The sequence below is a fragment of the Poecilia formosa genome, unplaced genomic scaffold (assembly GCF_000485575.1).
Source record: "Poecilia formosa unplaced genomic scaffold, Poecilia_formosa-5.1.2 Scaffold48, whole genome shotgun sequence".
NCBI lineage: Eukaryota > Metazoa > Chordata > Actinopteri > Cyprinodontiformes > Poeciliidae > Poecilia > Poecilia formosa.
This window is the reverse complement of record NW_006799987.1, coordinates 995,687-1,008,169: the sequence shown is the minus strand read 5'-3', so window position 1 is coordinate 1,008,169 and position 12,483 is coordinate 995,687. Positions and strand designations below refer to the sequence as shown.

The window sequence follows — 12,483 nt, the reverse complement described above, 5'->3', positions numbered from 1 at the left end:
TGGTCATCTTTGGGCCTTTCATCAGGATAACGGTCCAAAACGTTTGCTAAATTAAGATACAAAAATGTACTTTCTTCCATGACTATCTCAGTCCAATGACCTACAAAGTGTTGACAGCAGTAGTTCTGGCGGTCCTCCACCATGGAGAACTGAAACTGACCAACTAACCAGCAGATGGCACTGTATCACTGTATGTAGATTTAGCAGAAACTGACATACTAGTCTAGAGAAAATCATAACAGACTTCCATTTATCATCTCTCTGGAGCATCATATAGCCCATCGCTGTCAACCATTATTTTTAATTATCTTGTTTCTTCTTCGTCTTCTTCTTTGAAGCTCTGTTCACTCCTCCTTCCTGGTTTCTTTTGAGCACCCAGGCTACAGCTGAGACGCGACTAATGAATCACTTAGTAGCACTATTATGCCACAGCGTGCTCAATGGGCAATGAGTCTGTTTTAATCAAGTTTGAGTGAAACCTTTTGATCTGCAGTCTTTCTCTTCTGTTTTATAAAGACACCAGCGTTGCGTCTTCTTCTTCCTAATGCCTGCTGAAGATCAGCGTCAGTGTGTGTTAGATTTAAAATACACAGAGACGAAAGCATTTATAATTTAGACACAATCTGGAGCAATTATTGTGAATTCAGTCTCTTTGGGAGGAACAAGTAGGGGGAATCATAAAATAGAAACAAGAGCTACTTAAAGAAGGGAACAAGCAAAACACTGTTATTTTTATCACATCAAGAAAAGCACCTTTATGCATACAGACATAAACATCCAACTATTCTAAGACTCTTGAAAATCATCTTATAATTTCCCAGACTGCTTTTAGGATTGACCAAACAAGTTTTCTAAGACAACATGTGTCAAACAGTTTGTAAAATGTAAATTATCTCTAAAGTTAAAAGCTATTTTGATTTTCTGATATACCAAGACTCAAACCAAGTCCGGACCTTCAAAGACAGATTCAAGATGTACCAAGACCCAGACCAAGACAAGTCAAGACCCAAACAAAGACTAGTCCTTCCAAGACCAACCCAAGACCTATCAAGACCTAAACCAAGTCTGGGTCTTCCAAGACCAATTCAAGATGTACCAAGACCAAAACCCAATCTTCCAAGATGTGACTTTCCAAGATCAAAATCCAGATCTTCCAAGACCAAGTTGTATGATAAACAAAAAAAATTACGACAGTAATAAAAATTTGTCATATAAGGCATAGAGTCACGCTCGGCCCTGTTCTTCCAAAACCAAGACCCGAACACTCCAAGGCCAGGAAAAAACAGCTTGGGACCAGTCTCAATCCCTCCGTCCCTGTTGGACATTGCACAAATCTCCATAGAGTGACAATAAGAAAACTGTTGCTGACAGAAAAGCATAAGGAGTCCTTCATTTCCAAGTTATTTAGGGGACACAGCCAGCATGTGGAAGGATGTAATCGGGTCTCATGAGACCAAAACTAAAATTTCAGTCCTGAACATGATGCATCACCCTGAACACACCATTAGACCTGCTGGTAGCAACACAGGGTTGTTGGTATAGTTTCTTTAACAGGAACTGATTAGAGCTGATAGGAAGATGGACAAACAGATGTTGATAGATGCTCTCTATCCAATCTAACGTAGCTTGAGCTACTTTACAAAAAAGAATGGGGAAACATTTTGGTTTCTAGATGTGAAACTGCAGCATATTCACAAATCCAGTACCTCAGCATGGATTTACCTTTCAAATGCAACAATAATCTGTTTAAAATTGGCAAGAAGTCATACAGGATTATGACCTGAAATCAGTTCTTGTCACTGGCAATCAAAAGATAAAACATAGCAAAAGAGAAAGGAAGTAAAAATCTTTATTTAGCGTCATATTCCTAAACTTTACCGCTGACATGACTGAGGTTTACGACACCTCCCTTCAAACATGGCAGCCACTTGACCTGCAGGTCATCAAATTTGTATGTTTCTGTCCATTAAGTATAGAACAGATGTCTCTCTCTGTTATACGTGTTTAGATCAGTCCTGTCAGACCTGCAGCGCTAAAGCATCTCATGATGTAATCTCAGCAAAAGCAACGCTTCATTATTTAAAGACAACAAACAAGGATGCGTTTCTGTGGACTTGGATGCAGCCACAACAGCTGGCCACTTCTGCTTTCCAACAGTTCAAACCTGAACTCAATGTATTTCTTTGAGGAACAAGCACCGTCTCCCAGGAACAAGTCGGCACACATCCAAGGATCCGGGAGAAAAACTGGCAGTGGGGATAGAGGCCTGCAAAAAATGTTGACTCCACTTATGTTTGTGTCTTTTCCCTTTTCTGTTCCCGCCACTCTTTCACTCCTGCTCCTGCGGTGTGATGAATAATAGAGGAGTGCTTGTCCTCCCTCGCTCCCCTAGTTAATCAGAGCTCGGCTGGCTGCCCTCCTCACTTTAATAAATCATTCAGGCCTTCAGGACAAGTGCGTCAGAGCAGGCGAAGCGAGGGCCATGCTGGTAACAGCTCTGCCATTTTCTCTCACAACATCCAGAATACAATCCCCACTTCCCCACCAACCAACTTTCATCCCGTCCTTCCTCGTTTCACCCCTTCTTCTCCTCTACGCCTCCTTTCCTCTTTGCCCTTTCTGCCTGGACGGATTCCTGTCTGGGATGACGTCACTTTAACACGTCCCCAGTGAACGCTGCAGCATCGGGTTACTGAAGGAATGTTTTAAAAAGCAGTTAAGGGGCAAGAGAGAGTTCGGATTTATCACACCATTTTCTGCTTGTCAAGTGAAATCTGATGGTGTGAAAAATTGTCTTTTTAAAGGCAGAGACGAGTTCTAGTCACTGGAACAAAAACATCCATTTAGTAACAATTTATAGTCCAAAAATATCTTTTGAATTTTTTTCCCCCACAAATAATGTTTCATAATGTATTAGATTCTGTGCAAAATCCCTTTAAGATAGTTTATTACAACAGCATATTACGGTATAGTGCATTTCATTGGCATTTACTGTAACTGAGCCACACAAAGTGGTGCCAGACTAGTCCAGACTGACCAAGACCAAAATCCAGATCTACCAAGATCTGGATTTTGGTAGATCTAGTCCTTGGAAGGACCAGGACCAGTCCTGGTCCTTCTAAGACCAGGACTGGACCTTCCAAGACCAGGATTGGACCATCTAAGACCAGGACTGGACCATCCATGACCAGGATTGGACCATCCAAGACCAGGACTGGGCTATCCAAGACCAGGACTGGACCTTCCAAGACCAGGACTGGACCTTCCAAGACCAGGACTGGACCATCCAAGACCAGGACTGGACTATCTAAGACCAGGACTGGACTATCTAAGACCAGGACTGGACCATCCATGACCAGGATTGGACCATCTAAGACCAGGACTGGGCCATCCATGACCAGGACTGGACCATCCAAGACCAGGACTGGACCATCCAAGACCAGGATTGGACCATCCAAGACCAGGATTGGACCATCCAAGACCAGGACTGGACTATCCAAGACCAGGACTGGACCATCCATGACCAAAATCCAGATCTTCCAAGACCTTTCAATACCAATCCAGGCAGAAACTGACTTCTCCTTTTTTTCTATCTGCAGTTGCCATAATACAGCATCATAATTTTTTAATACATTAAATTGGGTTTTTAAGAGAGGGAACAACAATTATTAAGCAATACCGGATGTTAAAGATTTGTTTTGCATCAGCAAAATGGTTTAAAAAATGTATACACTAAATGATATTACTACTTATATTTCTACATCAACAATTTAAAGATGGATATCTGATCAACAACATCCTCAACCCCAATAGAGAGAGATAAAAAATGTAGGAGGAGATTAATCGATTGGTTGGATGAGATGGATGGATGATCGATAAATGAATAAACTGATAGATGATGGCTGGATGGATAAATGAACAGATGGACGGATGGCTAAAAGAATGGATAGATCAATGGATGGATGGATGGATGGATGGATGGTGATAAACAGATGATAGATGAGTATCAGTTCTTCCTGTTATCTTCTACCCATCTCTCTGCACTCTGGAGGATCTTAGCCTTCTTTCTCATTGAGTTGTTCACTTACTCTTAATCTGACTCTATTACCCCTCCACCCCCACCCTCCGGAGTATCTATACCCTCTTCCCCATCTCCCCCCTGCTCCTCGGCAGGATATTAATCACTTTAATTGCCAATAAGCCTGAGGATCCCCGTTCCATCCTCCCTCTCTTGTCCCTTCTCCCACAGATTCTCCATCTTTGTCTCTTTCTCATTTCGTCCCCACTCCCCATCTAATCCCCTTAAACGGCCTCTTAAGCACTTATTTCATTGCCGTCATCAGAATCTCCCAGAAATTCTTCATCAGTCCTCCACACACACACACACACACACACACACACACACACNCATATTCCCTCTCTATCTCACACACAAACACTCAGAAATACCCCCAGCTCTCCCGTCTGTGTCCGGTCGGTGATCAGCTCTACAGATGCTCCTCATTGCCGTCATCAGAATCTCCCAGAAATTCTTCATCAGTCCTCCACACACACACACACACACACACACACACACACACGCGCACACACACACACACACACACACACACACACACACCTCTATGAGTGTGTTACTGTGTGCCTTAACCTCATCAGTGTGTGTTCTCTGTTCTCCATGCCTGCTTTGGTATTTACAGGCTGTCTGCTCTGATTAGTGGCTCTCCCTGCGTCCCTTTCGAAGGTTTATAACAAGGTGCTGTTTCAGGTCGCCGCGAGGTCAATGAATAAAAGACGGGAAGGAGAGCAAATATGTTGCCAACTTTGCTGCAACGGCGGAAAATAAATTACGGGCCACCAGAGAAAGTGAAGGAGAGAGAGAACAATGGGTTGTGGAGTGCAGAGGAGGGTTGTGTAAAGGGGAAATTTTGTTGTACAGGCATTCCTATGTTGTGGTGGAGCTCTTATCGAGTGTTTTATCCATGATGCACATCAGTGGATGTGAAGCATTAAGGATTGTTTCAAAAAGGAAGAGATGGAGCTTCAAAGCTCATGATAATCCTTTACTATCTCCAGAACCTGGAGGTTGGGGTGCTGTAGTCTTGAATTCAAGCATAAAAGCCTGATAAAGATCATCAGATGCCAAAGGTGTCCATACAGACCTTTTTAATCTTATTGTTTACATACAGAAATTTTGCGCATGCGCACAATGCTGGAAAGCAAAATTCTTTTACATGCCATCCATTACAGCCGCGCTGCGGCAGTAAAACAATCCCATTAGCGAAATGAAACCTGGAGATGTAGATATTATTCAGTGCAGCGCCCCACAGCAAAGGGAAAATAATGCAGAAAAAACCGTTAAACAATAACTCAAATCCACTGTATTCTTCTTTTTTCTCGCTCTCTGTTGATGGCTACACTACAAACAGACTCGTTGCCATAGCAACAAACAACCACGTCACTAAATGTGTCAGGATTCAACACCAAAACACTCAAACATTTCCCACACAAAAAACAGAACATTCAATCTGTTACAGTTTTATGTTTTTGATGGGTTTTTTTAATGTTGATTGATGTTTATGTTGCTCTTATTAATAAGTGATCGCTGTGGTAGATTAGCTACCTAAGCTAAGTCACAGCAGTGGTTGATTAGCTCATCTTAGCACCTGCTCTACTAATGATATGTCAGAGTTGGTGTTTTTATTATTTTATTTTTTATCGGTTGTAACTGAACCGAAACACACCAAATTCCACATCACATCTACATGTTACGGTTGTCAAAGTCAAGCTAGCATAACTGGCCTACGTCCCTCTCCCTCCCTATTTTTTTCTTAAATCTTTTTCCTGACCTTGTCATCTAGTTGCTATGGTGTCGACAACAACAAAGCACTGCGTCCCTTTTTCTTTCACATATCAGGCATAGATTTAAGATTTAGTGCGCTATGTTCACAACTTATAAACAATGTCGGTATGTTCTGCATTACTTTTATGGTCACGTGACTAACAGAACATTGTATGTCCATACAAACACATAAATAAAATTGCATACCTCGTGGCCTCTCAGGCGTTATAAACAGGCCTTGCAGTAAGTCCTCCAAGTGTCGAAAAACTTTTACTGCACGTATCTCCAAATCTCTACCACTCTGACAAAACGAAATGCTGCCCTCTACCGAATATGGCGTGTAACTGAAAATATCGATCTAACCCAAACAAGTAATTAAACATTGGTTCCGCCCTGGAAACTTTTGCGGAACATTTAAATGTGCATTTTAAAACAATAACGTATATATGTAAATATTACAATCAGACTCAGGAAATTCTTGAAAAAAAAATCTAAGTTTGAAAAGTCGGAAATTTCCGACTAAAATTAAACTATTTTTAATTTTTGGAAACTTAGAAATTTCCAAGTTTTTTTCTCCAAATTTAATCTCAAAATTTCAGAGTTTTTTCTTGTAAATTTTGGACTTTTAGAACTCAGAAATTTCCAAATTTTTTCCAGAACATTTCTGAGATTAATCTAAAAAAATTCTGATGTTTTTCCCCTCCATCTACAATGGCCCTAATACGCCATCATAGCAATCTCCACTATTCTAATAAATAATAAATAAATATTCTATTCTCATTCACTTTGTGTCTCCAGCTTCTTTGTTGAGCAACAAACACTCAATTTTATTTATTTATTTATTTATTTATTTATTTATTTATTTATTTATTTATTTATTTATTTATTTATTTATTTATACTGTTTCAAAATCCCAACAAAACAAATTTTAAAACCTTTAGCTAAGGATATAATGAACTCCAACTTTCATTAGGAATGATTACATGTCACATCTATTCAATTTCTCTTGATTGTTCATTAATATTCACATTTTATGCATGTTTTTATGTGTCAAAGCATATTATTCATGCCAGCATGTCTGTGTTTATGTGGGTCTTTTTTTCCCTTTCAGTGTTCCTCCTATGCTTTTCTTTTTCTTGTGTAAGATAAATAATTTAGCCTTCCCTGTGAAGCAGAGAGATGAAACAGGCATTCATGAAAAGAAATAAAACAGTCATGAGCCTTACGTCTACCCCGTATATTGTCTTATTTCCGTAGAGGCGCACACACAAATCAGGCCTCATCAGCTGTGTGCAGGCAAGTCGCAAGATTGAGCAGCCGCATTTGCATTTTGCTTAGAGTGCTTGGCACACAAACAGGATCTCTTGTTAGCGAGTAACAAGAATAATAGATGACATCCTGCTAAAATATCGACACATCCCTTAGAGCCGGAGAGCTGTTTCACGGCATCAAAAACAACAGCGGGCGCCAAGCATGCCTCAGCACGTGAAATTGGTGTCTGAGATGAATACATGAATGTTTTATTTCATATAAACACTTTTTTTTAAAGGCAGTATGTTTTTGAGCGCTGAAGTGATAGTACTTCCACACGTCAGAGCGTATTGGCTTAGCAATGCTTTCCAAACTGAGCTACTTAACACCTCAGGCTCTCTGGTAATACCACACTCCTCCTCCTCTCCCTCCCTCGGCCTTCCTCACGGGGCGGGGGGTGCTGAGTTGGTCGTCCATGAAGGTTGCTGCCTAAAGGAAAAACACAAACCTGCTAAAAATACCAGCTGAAGCTCTATGTCGCTTTTCAAAAACAATACAATTCATTGAAAAAGTTGTACGGTCTCTGCCAGATGGGCTATTGTCTCATTGCTAAGTGCTCATTGACTTTTCACCTGGAAGTCGTCTTAACACCCTGTTAGAAGATTATTCACAAATCTCCTTGTGAAGAAAGACGAGGATGTAAGAAGATAAGAGCCTTACTCTCTCCAGGTGACGCCCGCAACAACAAACACAGGATTCGTCTTGTTTGCTCAAAAACTTTCCAGTGGAGTTTCAAGTTTATTTTCATATCACATTTCAGCAACAAGGGAGTTCAAAGTGTTTTAGAGGTAGATCCATTTATCACCAACTTAAACAATTTGCATCAGTTTATTTGCCTATCCATCCATTCATCCATTCACTGTCTTCCACTTCCCAAACAACCCAAACTTTCCAGGCAAACAAATGAGAGTTTGATTAAAATGGACATGAGAGGGATGGTGTGAATGCTCTCCATCTCTAGGGGTTTTTCACACCTGATATTCTGGTAGATTCGGTTCAATTGGCGAACAAAATTGCAGCATTTGTTACATTTTCAGCTAGTGTGGTTTCTTTTACACTGCATTGTGAAACAAACCAAACCCTTTGAAAAACCTGCTCCCCTTCTTGCCTGTGGGGGCGCTGCACCAACAACCACTGACGGAAATGACACAAAAACACTGAAGAAAACGCTGAGCGAAAATGTAAACAAAAATGGAGTAGCGTCAGATTTTAGCGGTTGTAGGATTTCTCTTTTGTCTTTGGCAAAAGATTGTGAGCCATTTCTCCTGGTAGCGCTGGACTCGTTTTTACCCAGAATGCCCTTCGCTGTAGTCCACTTCCTGCTTTTGGAGCGATCTACGGTCAGCGTGGTACGGATGGGACCAGAGTTCACTTCAGAATTCACACCTCACCAAACGAACCGGACTTTCTAGACAAATGTAAATAAATTAAGGATACATTAAAATATTAGTAGGTTTTTCCTTTTTGTGTTAAAATTGAGGATTTAACACCTTAAAAATCTACTTCAGGTTGTGATAAAAGAGAAGAAACATTTCCCGCTTGCATTTTGTTTTCTTGGTCGGATGAAAACAAAGGGTATGCTGATTCCACCCGATGCAATATCATTAGTGTCCTCTTTTTATTCCTCCCACCAAATCAATCCTCCTATCTTCCTCCCATCCCCCCATCGTTCAGCATCAAACGGATGATCGGAGAGAGGAGGAGAAAAGGCTAAAGAAAGAAAAGAAAAAGATGGAAAACAGGCGGATGTACTCGGACTGGAACAGAGCGTATTGATCTCATGATGAACTGAGAGGCCAAAGACAAACGGACCTCCGGTTAGGCAGCTTTGTGGCTCAGCCGACCAGATCCAACGAACCAAACAACCACAAAAAAACAACAACAAAAAAACAGTTAAACCGTTTCTGCGGGAGGGATTGCAGCTCAGAGCACCTCATCAAATACTCGACGTAAGCCTCTGTGGATTTCAGATTGCTGGTGTCCACTGATGCCTGAGCTTTATCCTCCGCTAAAGGAGGCGAAAGAAGCACCGGCCTGCAGCGGCGAGGGCTATTTTTGCGCCTTAAAGATCTTAATGTGGCCTGACCTTTGAGACTGAAGGCACGGGGCGAGGTGGACATGAAAGGGCTGACGCAGAGCGCAGTCATCCCTGCTGGGGGGGTGCGGGGGGGGGACACAGAAAGAGAGCAGAGAGACTCAGCTTTCCTTTTGACACATCGCCTTCTCAATCTTCTTTTTACTCTAGATATCATATTTATCCAAAACGCAGCAGACCACACATCTCTCTGTTGCTACTGCTAACAGTAAAGGTGGCTTGTTATGCCTCTTTGAACATGTTAGCATAGCTGTTTGCTATACAAAACATGTTCATTTCAATTTATTTGCACAAAATCATTCTTGGATAATGAGATTAGAGGTCCAGCGATTGCAGTTTTCTGGCCAATTGCCAATTATGATCTATAAAAATCCTAATGTACCGATTCCGATTTTGGATGATACCAATTTTTTTTATCTGAAATGTCACTAAATATAGCAAGAAAGTCACTTAGTAGGCAACAGTGGGGTGACTATTAACTGCAAACATGTAGACACGACATGGTGGGCTGGTCTGTTAGTCAAACCTCTCTAATGGGGGAAAAAAGAGGTCACTGGTTGATTTTTAGACCTTTGCCGAGGTAGATAAGATTAAAGAATAAGAACTTATTCCTATGCATGTATCGGCCGATCACTGATCTCCCAAAATTGATGAAATTGGCACCAATAAATAGGTTGAACAATAAATCAGTGGACCCCTAAATGAGATTTTAATCTGCTCAGTTTAGGGGTCTGTCACTTTAAATCCAAATAAGCTGCTGCTGGCCACACAACGTTTACACTCAAACACAAAAATGGCTGCTAGCAGATGCACAATTATGCAACCATACATCTTTGAAAAGCAGAAGTAGAGCCTCCTACACAACCAGCAAGAGCTGCGTTTCTACTGAACATATAATTTCTCGAATTGGAATTTTGAAAATGAATTGGCTTGTTTAAAAAATAAACATGTTTTTGCACTAGGTGAGGTGGTTTTTTTCAGTTGTAATGAAATTTTTGTATTCTTCAAAACTACAGTGAAAACACTTTTCTCACATCACACGAGTCACATGATCAGCAACAGGATGTTAGTACTGGCATAAATGAAGAAAGTGACAGGAAGTAGTAGGAGAATAATGGGAGAGCTTTTTTGATGACGTATTGCGTGAACAAACTTTTTCATTATTACTTTATTTGTGTTTCTTATTTAATGTAAACACAGCAATTGCAACATTTTGTCTTTTTGACATGAGCAGAATACCTGGAAAGTTTGTAATGGAATCACAGCCAAGAATGCAACAAGTGGTTTCTGGATGGTAAGTCAACGGCAAAACACAGTTTGTCTTTTCCAGCAGCTATTGTACAGCACATGCAGTGAAAAACCAACTGTTTTTTTAATCTGCTATGTATTAAAATGTTCTCCATTTATGATTTTGTTTGATGTACTTAATGTTCTGCTTGTAATCTTTCTTGATTCTTGTAAAGTGTCTTAATTGCTTAGAAAAGTGCTATGCAAATACAATTTATTATTATTATTATTAATTATTATTATTATTATAAAACCAGCTTACTAAGGGAGCGTTCACACTGCAGCCTGAAGTGACTCAATTCCGATTTTTTGGCAATTCCGATTTTTTTTGCCAGGGCCGTTCACACTGCCAGTAAATGCGACCAGTGTAAACGGGCAAACGACCTGAAAGTGTCCCGCATGCACAGTAGAGGGCGCAATAGCGTCAGCGTTCTCAGTGTTCTGCCAACTGCCATAAAAAGAAGAAGTGCTCATTGTTTGCGGAAGTAAACATGGAGGCCAACGGTGGAGCTTAGCTTACATATTTCAAGTTGTTGTCCGGCCGGAGCAGCATATTAACAACTTAATCCTCATATAATCCGTCATGGTTGTTGTTTTTCTTCCCACTTGCGCTTATCAGGACGCATAATAGTGAGATTTGTTGAGAATCAGTGACGTTAAGTTCGGATGAATGCGACCTGAACGTTAGGTCGCATTTGAATCGGATACGTATCGGATATGGGTCACATTCGAAAAAGAATCCGACGTGTGCTGTTCACACTGCCATGGAAAGATCGGATACAGGTCGCATTACTCAAAAAAATCGGAATTGAGTCACTTCAGGCTGTAGTGTGAACACACCCTAAAAGTCCTGGAGCTCAGCTTGGGTTTCTAGGTAACGTGGGGAGCTCCGCTGGGGTTGCTGGGCAACATGCTGGGCTAGACTGGGGTTGCTAGGTGACGGGCAGTGCCTGCTGATTTGTGACATTGCATTATGGAGGTTTTTGGAACACTAATTTTCCAGACACACACACACAAAAGAGTTCTCATGTGACGTCACATGTAACTGGACATAGAGTTGCTATGACAACAGCAAACAAGGTAAGCTTAATACTAGCTCTCTCCTCGTTCCTAACTGATTAACAATAGAAGTATGTTACAACTATTACTCGATTAAAATATTTGAGTTCTCTACCCACTTCTGTGTAATACTAAGATAAATGTATCTGTGATATTTATTGTAGTACGTACTGCCGAACTAGCAAAATTAGCTTAGCTAGTGTAGCTTTTATATGCTAACTAACACGGACAGTAGACTATGTGTTTGTTACTACATGCACTTACTCTGCCTGTCACCTGTACTTTATTATTCACATGAAAAGTTGTACGTCCTTTAAAAAAACCGTTTAAACATTTCTTTCAATGGATTACAGGCTGCGATGCTCCTCCGTGGTGTTCGCTCTCTTCGTGTTTAGAGAACTACGTCATCGGATGAGATTGGAGGCAGCTTGTTCACATCGTCAGACATGTTTCCATTCTCTGTAGTATACGAGTCGATCCTGACAGCAGCGGTTTTCTTTCGCACATTTAAGGCTCCACATTTTGTTTGTTTTTTGATGGCCTTGAAGACGTGGGTCCGCTATGGATTGCTCTGCCCATGCCCACTAAAATGGCACACACACACACACACACACACACACACACATATATATATATATATATATATATATATATACACACACACACACGCAGTTTTATTTCTTTTTTTGTATAATTTCTCGGGCTGTTTTTAGGAGCTGTAGAAACCCAAATGGAAGTAACAAAAACATGCAAAATGCCTCTTTAAGCATCCTTACGGTCTTAACCCCAATCCAAATCTAAACCCAAAATCAAGCCCTGACCTCCATAATCCTCTTAGAGAAGCAAGAAAAGGCGAAATATCCTCAGTTTGCGTGTTTGCTATCCTTAGTGG

At 40.8% G+C, this 12,483-nt stretch overlaps 2 long non-coding RNA genes across 2 annotated transcripts in view; one reads left to right on the top strand and one right to left on the bottom strand.

Annotated features, from left to right (window-relative positions):
- Positions 1-11,540, top strand: part of LOC107836305 (uncharacterized) — a 143,037-nt gene extending 131,497 nt beyond the window's left edge. Inside the window, exons 2-3 of the long non-coding RNA XR_001662179.1 lie at positions 9,703-9,713; positions 11,420-11,540. This is a non-coding gene — a long non-coding RNA (uncharacterized LOC107836305). The remainder of the gene's footprint in view (positions 1-9,702; positions 9,714-11,419) is intronic.
- Positions 8,522-9,679, bottom strand: LOC107836302 (uncharacterized). Its single transcript, XR_001662176.1, has 3 exons — positions 8,963-9,679; positions 8,741-8,860; positions 8,522-8,558 (listed from the first exon to the last, which is right to left on the bottom strand). It is a non-coding gene; the product is annotated as an uncharacterized LOC107836302 (long non-coding RNA).
- Positions 11,541-12,483: the final 943 nt, after the last annotated feature.